A 14737-nucleotide genomic window follows, 5' to 3' on the forward strand; every position below is an offset into this window, starting at 1 on the left:
AAAAAAAAAAAAAAAAAAAAAGAAGTGAACAATCAATCTCTCTACACGTGTGTGTGCACAGGTATGCACACACACATACACACACATGCACACACGTTTGCAGCTACAAAACTTGCCTTTGTTTGCCTTTGGGTAGTGGGATTAAAGGTGTTTGATTCTTAATTTGTAATTAGTTTTGTGTTTATTAATATCTCCTGACTTTTATGAGAACTTTTTGTGTATATGTGTGTACTCACACACACGTGTGTGTGTACCCTGGCTGTAGGCTGCCCTGTCTAGGCCAGTGTCCCTCACAGGTGTTTCTCCTGAGGGTCCCTCACAGGTGTTTCTCCTGAGGGCACAGAAATGCACTTTCAGGGAAGGGGGAGAAGGCTCGTTCGGCAAAGCCACTGCTGTGCAAACATAAGGCTGTGAATCTCGATCCCGGCACCCACGTCAGAAGCCAGACCTTGTCATCCTAATGCTGGGAAGCAGAAACAGGGTGGTCCCTGGAGCATGCTAGCCAACCAATTAGTGATCTCCAAGGTCTGTGAGGCACTCCTCAAAATATAAGGTGGAAGCAAGGTGTGATGACACACTTTTAATCCTAGCACTGAGGAAGCAGAAGTAAGAGGATTCTGTGAGTTCCAGGCTAGCCTGGTCTATATAGTGAGCTCTAGGCTAGCTCAAGCTACATAATAAGACCCCCCCAACAAACAAAACAACAAAAACAATGCAGAAAGATTGAGAAAGATAGTCGACATCAACCTCCAGTTTCCATGTGCACACGCATGTAAGGGTCCTGCACACATGTATATGTATACACACATACACACAAACTGAACTTCAGGCTTGCTGAGTATAACTACAATCCCAGGATTCATGAGGCCGAGGCAGCAGATTGCTCTGAGTTCAAGGCCAGCCTGGACTGCAGAGTGAGTTCTAACCAACCTGAGCTAAACAGCATCAGGCAGGCAGCTTCTGAGCCTGACAATAGTGGCCACTCATTAATTTCCAAAGTGCTTCCACACATTATAATACCTGAGCACCAGCACCCCTTCCTAGGTGAGGGGGGCTGGAGCCCCCACTGTACCCCGAGACCTACGCCTCACCTCACAGCTGCGGTAGCACCTGTTTACTTGAGATGTCTTTCTGCGTAGACTGGCTATCTGTATAGATCAGCCTGGCCCTGAGCTTGCGGGGTTCTCCTGCCTCTGCCTCTGCAGTGTTGGGGTTCAGGTGTGTACAGACTTATCTGGCTCCTTGTACTGCTGCCCCCGAGCTTCTCTGGAAGCAGTGGGCTCTTTCAAGTCTCAGTCTCTGTAGGTGCCATCTCAGAAGCAAGCACACATGGGCATCAGTAGGGGCCATGTAAGAGGATCTGGGGTCTTTCGAGGTCCATCTGGTCCACTCTGTTCTTTTGTTTTCCCAAGACCATCTCTTTCATTTTTCTTTGTGACAGGGTGTCACCATGATGCTCAAGCTGCTATCAACCTCTGGGGCTCAAGCAATCCTCCTGCTTCAGCCTCTGGAGTAGCTGGGATTATGACATATACCACCCATTGGGTTTTTCTTTGTTATCCTTTAATATTTTTCAAAGGCTTTTGGAAAATAACTGACAGCTAAAGTTTCTTCAGGCCCAGCTGTCTTCCTGGATTTGTACTGTCCCAAGTGTGCAAGGGGCTGGAGCTGGTCCAAGAGGCTCTGCATGTAGGACCTGGAGGTACTCTGTTGGAGCCCAGGGTCAGCTTGGGTAGGGGTTAGGTCCAACTCCTAGAGCTTTGCGAAGTCCCTCCCCTGAGGCTGGAGGAGGGAGTAGAGGGCTGGGTTAGCAGGGAAGAGGCTAAGCAGGAGGAGCCAGCCCACTACGTTACTAGAAGTCTTAAATACAACCAGATGTCTTGGGACTTTCCGATCAGGCCTAGCCCCAGAGGGCAGAGCAGGGGCAGGGGAACTTCTATGCAAACTGGTTTTCCAATTCCCCACCCTGTCCTCCGTTTGTAAACTTTGAAAGAGAGGAGAGACTTCCTGTGGGCTTCCAGAGGCTGATGTGTGAAGAGGGGGCGGGCCCTGCAGGGGAGGGTCCTGCGGCTCCTTGGAGCAAGCAAGCTCTTGGAAGCAGAGGTCTGGACTCAATCTCCCCAGAACCCAGTGGCGGAAAGACCTTAAAGTGTGCCGAGATGGAGTTACTGACTCAGCAGGGTTTCACAGAGGAAAGCTAACTGAGTCGGTCCTGACTCTTGAATAGGAGTAGAAAAAGAGGATTCTTAAGATTCACAAGTGTTCAAATAGCACGGGTGTTACTGAATTCTGTGGGACTAGAGGTATAAAGAGGGATCAATTCAAGGTGCTGTGTCAGGCGCAGGGGTAGCCTCTGTTTACGTAGCTACAGCAGTATCTAGAGTAAACTGAGGCTTATGAGTGCTAGGGTACCCCCCCACCCCCCGAGAGAGGCACGAGGAGGTGAAGGGGGGTCTGGGAGAGCCTGACATATAAGTGAGTCTGAAAGGGAAGAGTGCAGTTTCTAACACCCACAGAGGTGCCTAGAGACTCTCGGGCTGGCTGTGGGGGTGCTGGCCCAGACCCATCCCGGGGGGCAGGGGGGGACTGGACTGGACGGCAAAGCCGGTGTATGTTTAAAAACAGCAGTGGGGCGGGGCATGGGTGGGAGGGCTTTGGCAATGGGGAGACTTTGGCAGCTGGGCCTTGATGTCCAAACCCCCAAATCCCAAAAGGCTGGCACTTCCATCTGTGGACAGAGCAGCCAGAGCCCAACCAGAGGCAAGTTCCGGCAGTAGTCAGTGGGGTGTGGGCTGGTGGGGTGTGGTGTCCTCTGGGCACACTCCCTGTCCCCTCAGCCAGGACATGCTTCCTTCCTTTCCTGCCCATAGTGACTCCTGAGGGGCTAGCAGAGGACCACAGAGAGAGCACCCTCCCTTTCCTCTTCCCCTCTTCCATTTCTTTCTGCTTCCTCCCTCCACCCATCCTTCCCTGGGGCCTTTTTCTTTTCTTCCTTTCTCCACCTGTTCTTGCCTTCTCTAGGCCTGGCTCTAGGCCCTAGCCCTCCTCCCTCCCACTAAATCCCTTCCAAGTGGGTGTATAGCATTCTTCATTGTTTTCGGAAAGCCCTTGATGCCCACCTCTAGGCCAAGATGGTACCCACTCACTCCTCCACACGTGCTCACACACACTCACACGAAGCTGCTGTCATCCAGCCCCACACCAGACACAGCCCCTGCTCCTGGGATGGGTAGCAGTGGGTACTCCACCTTGGAAGTAACACAAGTCAAATGATCGCAAGAGGATGGCAGGCCCGGAAGAGCTATGCATTTGCCATCATTACCACTATTATTATCCAATCCATTGTGGACACTTGACCTGCCCTGGGAGGCTCTCAGTGACCTCAGCAGGGGGCCTGCAGGGCACAGATCCGTTGCCTGAGGGCAGCTAGGAGAGGGGTCAAGCAGGAGCCCTCAGAGATTAGCCCCCCAGAAAGGCCAAGAATAGAGATAAGTTGAAAGGCCATTTGCCAGGACTGAGTGGGTGTCAGCTTTGAGGTGATGTATTAACAGACCTTAATGAGCTCGGGGAAGGAAAGTGATACTTCATTGCCTGGACTCTGGGACAGGATGTGGGTGAAGGAGGCAAGCGACCAGGCTCCCCCCACCTGCTAACTAGAGTCCATACTGTGACCCACGGCCACCTGAGAGTAAGAACTGCCTGGTACTGAAAGATCCTGTCTTACCTGTGGGGCCTCGAAGGCTTCTGCAGCATGCTGAGTGATCGATCAGCCCTGTGAGGCTCGGGCAAGCTTTCCTGAGATTTCTGCACTGGACTGGGAGTCCTGTGTCTCTAGGTAGACCTGAACATTCCTTCCAGGTGGTGCCTCAGAGGAAGCCCCCTCCTGTCACCATCTCGACCAGGAACCTGGTGCAGTATGGTCCCGGGATACCCATCATCACGGCCAGCTGGGCTTGGCATCCTGGCACAGTTCCAGATGGCTGAGGCAGCTCTGCTCCTGTGGACATTGGCCTCTTAAATCAGCCTCTGGCCCTCAAGCACTGGGAGGAAGGAGACCGGGAGCGTGGCGGGTCCAGGTCAGGCTTTGCTGAGCCCTTCCCCCCAAAGCCTCAGCGGTCCCAACAGGAAAGAGACTGTCATCAAGGAGCTCCTTGTTAGTCAGTTCCCGCCCTGCTGACTAGGTGACAGGGGCGGTTTGCACCCCGCCTTGATCATCATGATGCTAGGGACCTGGCCCAGCACTCTTGAGTCTTGGTGCATCCCTCATCTGTGGCAGGGTTTGTGGGTGAAGGTATGAGGTAAGAATGGGAAGGTGGGCTACAAACTGGAAAATTCTGGGGCTGGAAAAGCCCCTGGTCTTGATGAGTTTTAGAACTTTGTTGGATGTTGGTCTTATTTACATATTTGGCTATAAAAAAATGGATGATTGGAGACTCATGCCTTCCCTTTCCCTGGCAATTATGGAGCTGCCTGGATCTGTGGGATGCCAGAGTGTCCGGAGGCATGGTCACTGGTGTTCGCAGTTCCGCCACAGCGACACAGAGGCCAGCGGAAGGAGGAAGCCCCTTCAGGGTGAATCCTGGCCTACCAATGCTCACACTGACCAGCCACGCGGAAGGAAAAGGAAGCCTCAGAAGAGAGGCAGAGCCCTGAAGCGCTACCCACAGGCGGAAAACGATTGCCACAGAACCTCTGAACGCCCTGGGCTCCTCTAGAGCCTCCATTATAAGGGCAGCGCCTGTGCTCAGGGCCCCTAAGGCCGAGGAAATCTTGGCCTTTATCATCACGGAAGCTTTGAGATGCCTACCTAAAACTGTGCCTACTCTAGACTGGGAGTGCCAGTGCTTGGCACAATGCAGTTACCCAGTGCATATGCTGCAGTGCAAATGCCACTGGTCACCAGTGGTGGCTGGGGCTCCTTCAGTCCGCACCGTTGGGCCCAGGGTGACCGTCGTCTCCTTGGGGGAAGCTCTCCAGAGCTTTCTATAAGCCCCTCCCCTTAAGTCCATCCGCTCTTCAATCCAGGGCTCGGTCTTCTGTACACTTCCCACCCCACTCGTTCGGCGGCACCTGTGCAGAGATAGTGTCCTCGCCTGGCTGTCCGTCCTGCCCTGGGCATCCTGCAAGCTATAGGTGCTCTGCACACCCGGGTCAGGGACGCAGGCGAGAGTTCACATGCGTCCTGGAAGAGGTGGTCTTGGCCAGCCAGCGGACGGGGCGGGCCCGGTCAGCCGCCTTTCCCTTTGCCCTTCGACCCAGGAAGCGGCTCACAGCCAGCGGCCACTCACGGCAGCCTGGAGCCCTACCCGGGTCTCCGCGCCCGTCCGGCCTCCTCGGCCTCCCCGCCTCCGGGCCGGGCCTCCACCCCCAGCGCAATTTCCCGCTCCGACGGCAGGGGAGGCGGGAGCGGGCGAGCGGCCTGAGAGTGGCGCAAGGACACTCTCACACCGAGGGTCATTTGCTCTTTTTACCCCGGTGGCTAATTTATTTTCGAGCCGGGGGAGGGGGAGGCGGGGCGGCGGGGACGCGCTGAGGGGCCGGGTGAGCTGGGGCGGGGGCGGGGCGCTGGGAGGGGCGGGGCGCGGGCCCGGAGGGAGGGCACTGGGGGCGGGAGAGGGGAGGAGGGGTGGGGGTCCTGCCTGCGGGGGGAGCCTGGGCCGCCCCTTGTCCGGCCACCCCCACTGTCCAGTCCCGTTCCCGGCCGCGGCGGCCGCAGCAGCCGCAGCAGCAGCGGCCCCAGGATGGTGAGCGCCGCTGACCCCCAGCCCTGGCCCGTCGCCCCCGGCCCGCGCTCCCGCCCCGGTCCTTGGGCCGGACGCCCCCCCAGGCCGCGCACACTCACCTAGGACCCGGCCGGGATGCCGAGGTACGCGTCGCAGGCCCGGGCGGGGGCAGGCGCGGGAGCGCGCAGGCCGGTCGGGGGTCAGGGGGTGGCGACTGTGCGGTCCGATGTCCGGAGCTTTGTCCGCGGGCGCTGGGCGTGCGAGGCCCGGGAAGGGCGGGGGGCTGAGGAGCAGGGGGGTCTAACTAGGCGGAGGTCGGAGGGCAAGGCCGGGAGAGACCCAAGCGGGTGCGTGGGAGCCCAGGGTCATTTCCCGGGAGGAAGGGGGCGACCAGGGATGGGATCGCCGTTCGGCCGCCGACGGGCACTCGCTTCGCCTCCAGGTCTGGAGCGCGGCGGTGGTGGTAGCGAGCGGCGGGCACTGGGGAGTCTGCGGGCTCGGGGAGAAGGAGCCAGGATTTGCGGGTTCGGGTCCCAGAAGGATCGGGAGGCCGGAGCCCGAGGGCCGGCCCGCAGGCCCCTCCCACTCCGTCAGGTCTTTGTCCAGCGGCCCCTGTGTGTGCGGGAGGGGGTGGGGGCTGGGTTACTGGCCTGGAGATTCCCCAGCATCGTGACGGGGCAGTGACAGGAGACTGAGGCCATTTCTATCCCTGCGCTCTTAACGCACTCGCCTTTTGCCTTTCGTTTCTCTTCAGTCCGGGACTGCAGTCCCAGCTCAGAGTTGGGGTGTTGCACGAAGCTGCGCTTACTTTCACCCGTGGGCCATTGGTTACCCTGAGCCCCCCGGAGTTCCCAGTTCTAGCCAGAGCCCCTTAAACTTCCCCACTCCTAGAGCCCTCTTCTGGTCTATGCAGAGATTCCCAATTCCAGACCCCCGTAGATTGTTGGGCGGGCACACAGTAAGACCTTAATAGATATTGGCTCCCTCCCGGACCTTTCTGGTCCAGTGGTTCCTGCTGGTCTGTGGAGCGTTCTGCCCTGGGGAGAGCGAGAGCAGCTTGGAGCCTGCGCCCCGCGGCGGCCCGGAGTGCAGGGGTGGGTGGGCGGGTGGGTGGGCTGTTAAAGGGATGGTCACTAAATCAGGATTAGGCCAAGGGGCTGTCAGGCTGCCGGCCCAGTCTCCATGGATACCTAATTTGGAGGAGAATAGAGGACCGAAGAATGTTTGTGTTGTCCTCACGGCAGTAGAGGCGGAGCAGGCTCCGGCTCAGTCCGGCAGCTAGGAGTGGGGGGTCTGCTCCCATCCCTCCCTGTTCTGGGTTTACAGTCAAGGGACTTCTCGGTGTCCCGGGGTTTGACACCTTCGCCTGAGAGTCACTCTGTATTTGGAGTGGTCCTGGAGACCCCTGACTGCGTGCGGGAGTTGCGAACCCTCCCAGTGTCACATCCGAAACCCCTGAGCATCCTTTAGGAACCTTGGGTACCCCAGAACCTCCAGGTCGGGTTTGAACGGCGTTCTCTAATGGACTTTAGCCCTTTCCTCCCAGGGACAGCCATAATGTCCAGCAAGGGGGTGCTGAGCTGCAGCATCCCAGGATGAGAGCGGGTATTTGGCGCCCCGAGCTGCGGGCAGGGGGCGGGGCGGTACTTTCTCCAGTCGCCCGAAGAAAGGGGAGGATCTTACTTGGACGGCCCTGGAGGATTGTGTGACAGGCCTCGTAAATCCCCCTTACCCATATTTAGCACCATTTCATTTATTTCCACTTGATTCCATTGGTGTGCGCAGCAGCCAGAAGCGACCCTCATTGCCCTTGATTCCATTGGTGCCTGCCGCAGCCAGAAGCGACCCACACGCCCTTGCTGTACTGTCTTCTGGGGGAAGCCCCTTTTGAGTCAAGGGAAATTGTAATGGAGGATTGGAGTTGTTTCTGGAAGGCCCAGTCCTCAGGACTTCTCAGTCTCCCGAGGATGAGGAGAGGGAGGGGCCCGAGTGACACAGGGATGATGCGATGGGCCTCCAAGGTCCTGCATAGTCTTTGGCTCTGGTGAAGAGAGTAGCCAGATTAAAGATCACCTAGTTAGACAACTCCAGTACACAACCCAGATCAAGGCAGGGAAAGGGAGGGAAGAGAGAGGAACCCAGGCACCGGTGTGGTGTTCCAGCGTCCATTCCTGCCTCCCTCCTGGTCATCCATGGCCACAGCTTTTTATGGATCAGGAGCCCCTCCCCTCCCTGACTGCAGCTTTATTGCTGAATCTCAGGCTCTCCACGCAATTTCACGCCTCTCTGCCTCTGCTCCTGCTGTTCCTTCAGCCAAATGCCTTCTCCATTGTCCCGGTCTTACCGCAACCTCCTCATTCTTCCAGGCCCAGCTAGGATGCCACATAACCCCCCCTCCAGTGTAGCCTCCCTAGAGTCCCCAGCTCTTGTCACTTGTCCCTCCCTCCACAGCCTCCTTGCCCTGCACCTGTGCCTTCCTTCCATTGTGGATGGATCCCAACTAGTCTTTGCTCCAGGAGGCAGCAAACCCACTATGGCCCCTGCCCCACAGTGGACTTTTTTTTTTTACCTTTTGGGTGTGGGTGAGGAAAAGGAGTTTTGTGACGAATTTAACCAGGTGGTCTGCAGATCCTGGACTCTTGTCATTACTTTGGGTGGTGGGAACCCCTGGGTGGCTCTGCTTCTCCTTTCTTTCTCTCCTATCCCCCTCCTCCTCCTTGATGACCCCCCCCAAGTCCCGGGAGGACTTTGCCCCTTTCCTTCCCCACAGACCAGCATTCCTTCCCCATCACTATCACCCTGTTAAACAGAGAGACCAGTCAGATCCGTATGGGGCACATTAACAATTGCTTATTATCTAGCCGGACTCTCTCACTCCTCACCACTGGTTCCTACTGCTGCTACCCTGCATCCTGAGGAGTCCTGCCCTCCCTTCCCCCACCGCTGGTCTTGGAGGAGGTCAGGGGACAGGTTGGCTGGCTGCCCTTTCCCTCCCTGACCCCTCTAGCTGAATTTTGCCTCTTCTCGCCTTGGCACCAATGACTTCATCACCTCACTTAATGGAAACCAGGCTCCTCACAGGAGCCTGGCTCAGGAAAGGCCCAGGGCTGCATCCTGGAAGGTGACCAAGGACCAAGGCCTGGCATACCTTTTGTCTGTTGCCTTGAGCGCTCTTGCCTGCCAGTGGATGGAAGTCGGAGGCAGGGGTGAGCCGTATTCACCTGAAATCCTAGTCCTGGTCTACTGTGCTGTCTCCTGGGAGCTAGAGGTCTTAAGAGCTGTGTGACACCAAATTTTAGGGCTTCCCCTGCAAAGAATCAAGAAATAGGACCAGAGTAGCGATAGACATGAGGGTTCACAATCTAACTCTGGCACTAACGAGGCTGAGACGGTTACCACGAGTTCAAAACTAGCCTTGGTTACATAGTGAGTTACATATCATTGTGGGTCACAGAGTGAGACCTTGTCTCAAAACCCAGCATCACCACTGCCAAAAAAGGGCCAGGATGTAGCTCAGTGGTACGGTGTTTGATGATACTACCCACCCCAAAAGACAACAAACCAAACATAACAAGAAATCTAATGGTGTTTCCTGGGGCCACCGCTGAGCTGCAGAGAGGCAGTGGGCGAGTAGGGCTTATGCTTAAAAACATGCAGCCAGAGAGTCTAGCTAGAGGAGCTGGGCTTTCAGGATGACCGCTTCTGGGGGTCCCCGGACTGGAGATAGCTCAGGAGTAGATGCTGGTTAGACTCTACAGGTCCTGGGTTGGATTCTTGGCCACTGGTGGAGGGGGCAGAGCCAGGAAACTGTGGGTCTCTACTCTTTGTTTACAGAGTCCTCAGGGAGGATAGTGAAGGTGTCCCCAGAAAAATGCGTTGTCATTACCTGACATTACCATACTTCATCTTTCCCTTTAAGAGCTCTTGGATCCTGAGGCTTCTCCAGTCCAACCCCTCTGGGGCTCTGAGGCCAGGGTCTGGCCTGCAGCCTAGGTCTTGTGACATCCTTGCTGGGTTTGTTACTGGCAGGGGACTATATGAGCTACAGGGCAGGCATGGGAATTGCCGGGACAGTTTTCAGGTTTGAGGGGTCACACTGCTCCCCATCTCGGACTGTGTGGCTTGGGAAGAAGCTAATGGGAGATTTTTATTGCTTAAGGGTCCACCTGTCTTCAGGAAGAAGAGGCAGAGAGAAAGCTAGCTCTTCTCAGCACTTCTGGACGCAGGCAGCTGTGGGAAACTGCTGTAGCACTTGGGAAACACTCGATTCCCCTTGGGTCTTGGGTTGTGAGCAGAGAATGGCATCTATGCTTGAACAAGCAGCGCAGTAAGAAGTGAATAAGGCCAGAACAAGGGGACAGAGCTCTAGTCATGAATGACCCAGTCCATGAGGGCTGTGATTACAGCGAAGGCGATGTTCTGCTGACTGGTGCGGTTGGCACCTTGCTGCCCTCCAGCTCCGAACTGTGGCAGCTTTAGACTCCAGCTGCTAGCTGTAGGTGGGCAGGAGTTCCTAATGAAAAGTTGGGCCCAAGTCCAACCATATTTCATTTTTGTTAATGTATTCTTTGCAGTATTGTAGCTTGGACGTGGGCCTCGCACATGCTGGAGCGGAACTCTGTCCCCAAAGCCCAACCTTAGTTTGTGTTGTTAGTCCCGGACCCTGCTCTAAGGACAAGCCTCGAGTTGTAGGGACTCTGCCTGTGTAACCCTGGGAAAGTGACATCTGCGGTGGTCTGTATCGTCGTCTCAGGTTATTTGTGAGCTGGGGACAGGAGCCCCATGGTGGAGATGCGGGCGCTGGTTTCGGTTTGCCTCTTTGTCTATGCACTAATGCCCATCTCTCGGGATGCTCAGTGCCTTGGAGCCCAGACATTCCAAAGAACCACCTCCCAGGGCAGGAGGAAGAAGATGCATGACCGATGTTCTGGCCCCACAAGGCTTGTGTGCACCACCTCTGAAACTCCAGAGGCAGCATCAGGATAGAGAACATGGCTCAGGAAACAGGCACGCAGGGGAGCCAGCATGGCTCCGGCAGGAACTGGGCTGACAGAAGCCTGCCTTCTTTTACCTCATTCAGTGCCTGGCACCCTTAGACTAGTGACAAAATTATTCATTGACTCAAGGAAGAAACTACATTTTACTTTTGGCCCCTGGATGGAGCCCTGCCTTCTGTGTGACCCCGCACCGCAATGTCCGGGTGTTTTCATCCATGGCTTCAAAGAATGCCAGCAATGGTCCCTGACATTTCTCCCCTACCAACTGGGTTTTCATGCCTGGAGTTAGAGTCAGTCTCTCTCAAGAACTTTTATACATTTATTTATTTGTTGATTATGTGTATGTGCCTCTGCAAATGTGTGAAAGTCCAGAGACAGCTTGGGGAAGTTGGTTCTCTTCCTGCCCCGTGCAGGTTCCAGGATCAAACTCAGATGATCAGGTGGGGCAGCAAACACTCTTGCCCACTGAACCATCTCGCTAGTGTCAGCCCAGTGCTGCCTGCCACAGGCATCTAATGTGAATAGTGGTCACGGAGCCTTGGTATCGGGTAGCCATTCATTCATCCAATAATCATTTTTTTCTTTAAATGTGATGTCATCTTCAAGGAACTTAGAAGATGCTGGAGACAAGCAAAGAGGCGAAAGAACAAGCTTTGGGCCCAGCACTGCCTGAGTAGAAGGGAATCTCTGAGGTGTGGCCACACAGAGCTGTACAGGGTGCTGGGGGAGAGGCTGTGAGGGAGGTCAGCTATTGGAACAGGACTCCTAGGAAGGGGCTTGTCCTGGGAGGCTGTGTCAGTGGGAATCAGCAGGGAACTGGGACAAGGCTCACTCTTCGGGCTCGTCTTCCTGGAGCGTTGAGTTCTTCTTGACCCTTGGATGCTTAAGAGTTTGAGGAGGTGTTTAGTCCCTGAGGCCATAGGGGGAACCCCCCCAAAACCCAGTGGTCACAGAACACCTCCCACCCCAACCCCTTGCACTCCATGGCTCCGTCCCCACCGGTCTGCATGTTGGCATTCGCTGGGTACAGTGTGCGCTCTGACTCTGGCCACCAGGAGAACTTGTCTCTCCCACCTCACTCTATAGAAACAGTGGCTCAAAGATGGTTTTGCTCCTCGGAATCACCAGAAGTTAGGGGATTTGGTAGAAGTGTATTTGAACTTCCTGTGGTTGAGAAGTTCAAGGGTATAGGGCTGGTCTCAGGCAAGGGCGTTTGTACTGGTCATGACCTGGTGGGAGGGCACATGAGAACTAGGCGGAGACAGAACTGGCCCGTTCTCACAGTGCTATTACCCATTCCTTAAAAAAAAGAATGGAGCCACTATCTTACTATGCAGCCCAGGCTAGCCTTGAACTCACAGAGATCTTCCTGCCTCTGCCCTATGTATGCTAGGATTAAAGGTGTAGACCACCATGCTCAGACCCCACTCCTTTTGTGGGAAATAGCGCTGGAGAGTGAACTAGGACCTTATGCATGACAGGTGGGCACTCTACTGTTGACTCTTGTCCTGGCCGGACATGAATCCATTTGTTAGAACAGAACCTTCATGGTCCAACCACCCCTTTAAAGGATGGGGTCTTGGTCTGATTCTTTGTCTTTGTCTCCGTCTCCTGCTTTCTGTTTAATTAATTAATTAATTAATTTATTGAGACTGGGTTCACTGTGCTGGCCTGTGCTGGCTCACTGTTTAGCACTGACTGGACTCAAGTTTCTAGCAATGCTACCTTAGTTTCCCAAGTGACATTGGGCTGTTACACCTGGCTTCAACATGAGTTTTAGCAAGGAGCCCAGACAGAAAGCACCAGGCCCTCTCTCTAAAGAGCCTCCTTTCCAGGTGGACATGTCCTTTGGGGATGGCACCCTTCTGTCTTGTTTCTCTATTGTCACACTCTCTTTGGGCCTGAGTTTTAGACCCTCGCCCCTTCATCAAGAAAGATGGAACTTTGTCAGTGGGTTACTGGGCGCGAGGGAGTCTAGGGATTCAGCTTGGGACCCACCCATGTGGGAACTGCATGGGTCACCCCAGAGGAGCATTGATGTCCTGTGTCCCTGTTGGAGGGGGCACAGCATTTCCAGGGGTTCTGGAACTTTCAGCTTCACCTTCCATGAACCTTTGCTGTTTTCCCACAGAGTGGGGAACGGTGGTGGCTTTCCTCTGAGCCTGACAGTGAGTCTGGCCGCCTTCGGGAGTTAACTGCAGCCGGAGCTCCTCAGACCTGGGCACAAGGACAGCTCCAGAGGATGCCGAGCTGAGACTCTGATTGTGATATGGGGAGAGGCTCTAGAGAGACTTGCTAATAGTGAAGGAGACCAATAGGAGGCACAATCAAGTGATACTATTCTTAACTGTTAAATCAAATGGCATCCTTTGGGCCCCCTGTTCTTGCTTGGTGACTTAGACAAGGGAACAGTGCCTCGGTTTCCTTCTCCGTCACATGGGAGTGCCTCTCTTGGACTGTTGTGAATATTAAATATAGGGCATATATGAAGTGGGTAATATGTGGAGAACCCCATGGGGCAAGCAGAGGGGAATCGGTGGCTACACAGCCTTCGCTTATCATCCGCCCCCAGTTTTTCCTGTTCTCTCTGTTCCTGTGGTCCTGCAGCTGTGGGAACCACCCCCTTGAGGACAGCTCTTCCCTCTCAACACCCAGGTGGACCGGCCAGGCTGCATAGCTGAGTGACTCAGCCCAGCACCCCAGGGCTGGGGAGAGGCTGGGAGGACTGTCCGCCTGGGGATTTGGAGGTGGGCTGCCTGGGCCTGTTTCCTCATCTTCGGTGAGGCAGGCACTGTGGGGTGTGTTTCTCATCCACCATCATGCACAAGAATGGGACACATTTGAGACCAGGGAAAAAGGGTCAACCAGACTTTAAACCTTTTGGAGGCTGCACACCCTTACACCAACCCAAGGCAACTAGATTCTAGGGCAACATGGAGCCTTGGAGGAGACATTGGACTTCTGGCCCGAGGCTTGTGTCCCAGGACCTCTAGGAAGTTCATAAATAGGTCGGTTTTCCAGTGCTACTCTTTCCCTTCTTACAGTTTTATTTATACAATGAAAAGTATTTTTTTAAATTTATTTATTGTGTATACCTTCTGCCTCCATGTATGCCCACACACTAGAAGAGGGCACCAGATCTCATTACAGATGGTTGTGAGCCACCATGTGGTTGCTGGGAATTGAACTCATGACCTCTGGAAGAGCAGCCGGTGCTCTTAACCACTGAGCCATCTCTCCAGCCCAATGAAAAGTATTTTTGAGAACAGTTCACAGGCTTGCCAGCTGCGAAAAGGGCCGCTGGCTTAAATCTGGCCAAGAGCCCCGACAGCTCCTGTCTCCTGCCCCCTGCCCATCCGGCACTAAGTCCTGAAGGCAGGTGAACTGTAGGTACAGGCTCACAAGAGGCAGACTCTGCTCCAGAGCAGTGACCCCAGCTCGGCAAAGCAGCAGGTGACAGCCTCCTCTTCCAGCACCTGTGTCAGCCCCACAGGTGCCTCGTCCCCACAGCCTGGTGCCACCTGCAGAAAGGGAGAGGGGCTGAGCCCTAAAGGGCAGCTGATTTGAGGTGGGACAACCACCTCAGGGTTTAACCAGGAGAAACCAAACTATCTCCAGAAGGTTGTTACACAGGCTGCAGGTGTGGTTCAGTGCGGATCGTGGGCTTTTTCTGGAATACTTTTGCTGGGCGGTTGAGGCCGCTGTTCTAAAAGTATTGGGGAGCATTTGCCGGAAGGCTTTGATTCCAGATCCCATTTGTGTCTGGGGAGGTGGTGAAAGAGGGGAAGGATAGGGGTCAGTGTGGGAGAGAGCAGTGTGGGGTGCTCTACCAGGCAGCTTGCCCTAGGGAGATTCACACAGGAGCATTGAGCAAGGACTGATGGCTGCTGTCAGTAAGCATCAGAACGGTGGCCAGTGAAGCAGGGGCCAGGCATGGCGTTCCCCAGTGTGGACCTCGGGAAGGTGCTGGAACAGAGGGGCCAGGCATGGCGTTCCCCATTGTGGACCTCGGGAAGG

General features: G+C 55.2%; 1 protein-coding gene across 1 annotated transcript in view; it reads left to right on the top strand.

Annotated features, from left to right (window-relative positions):
* Positions 1–5809: 5809 nt before the first annotated feature.
* Positions 5810–14737, top strand: part of Fignl2 (fidgetin like 2) — a 26906-nt gene continuing 17978 nt past the window's right edge. Inside the window, exon 1 of the mRNA XM_026782659.1 lies at positions 5810–5866. The gene's annotated coding sequence lies outside the window, so the exon portion shown is untranslated. The remainder of the gene's footprint in view (positions 5867–14737) is intronic.

This window comes from Microtus ochrogaster, chromosome 15, assembly GCF_000317375.1.
Source record: "Microtus ochrogaster isolate Prairie Vole_2 chromosome 15, MicOch1.0, whole genome shotgun sequence".
Classification (NCBI taxonomy): domain Eukaryota; kingdom Metazoa; phylum Chordata; class Mammalia; order Rodentia; family Cricetidae; genus Microtus; species Microtus ochrogaster.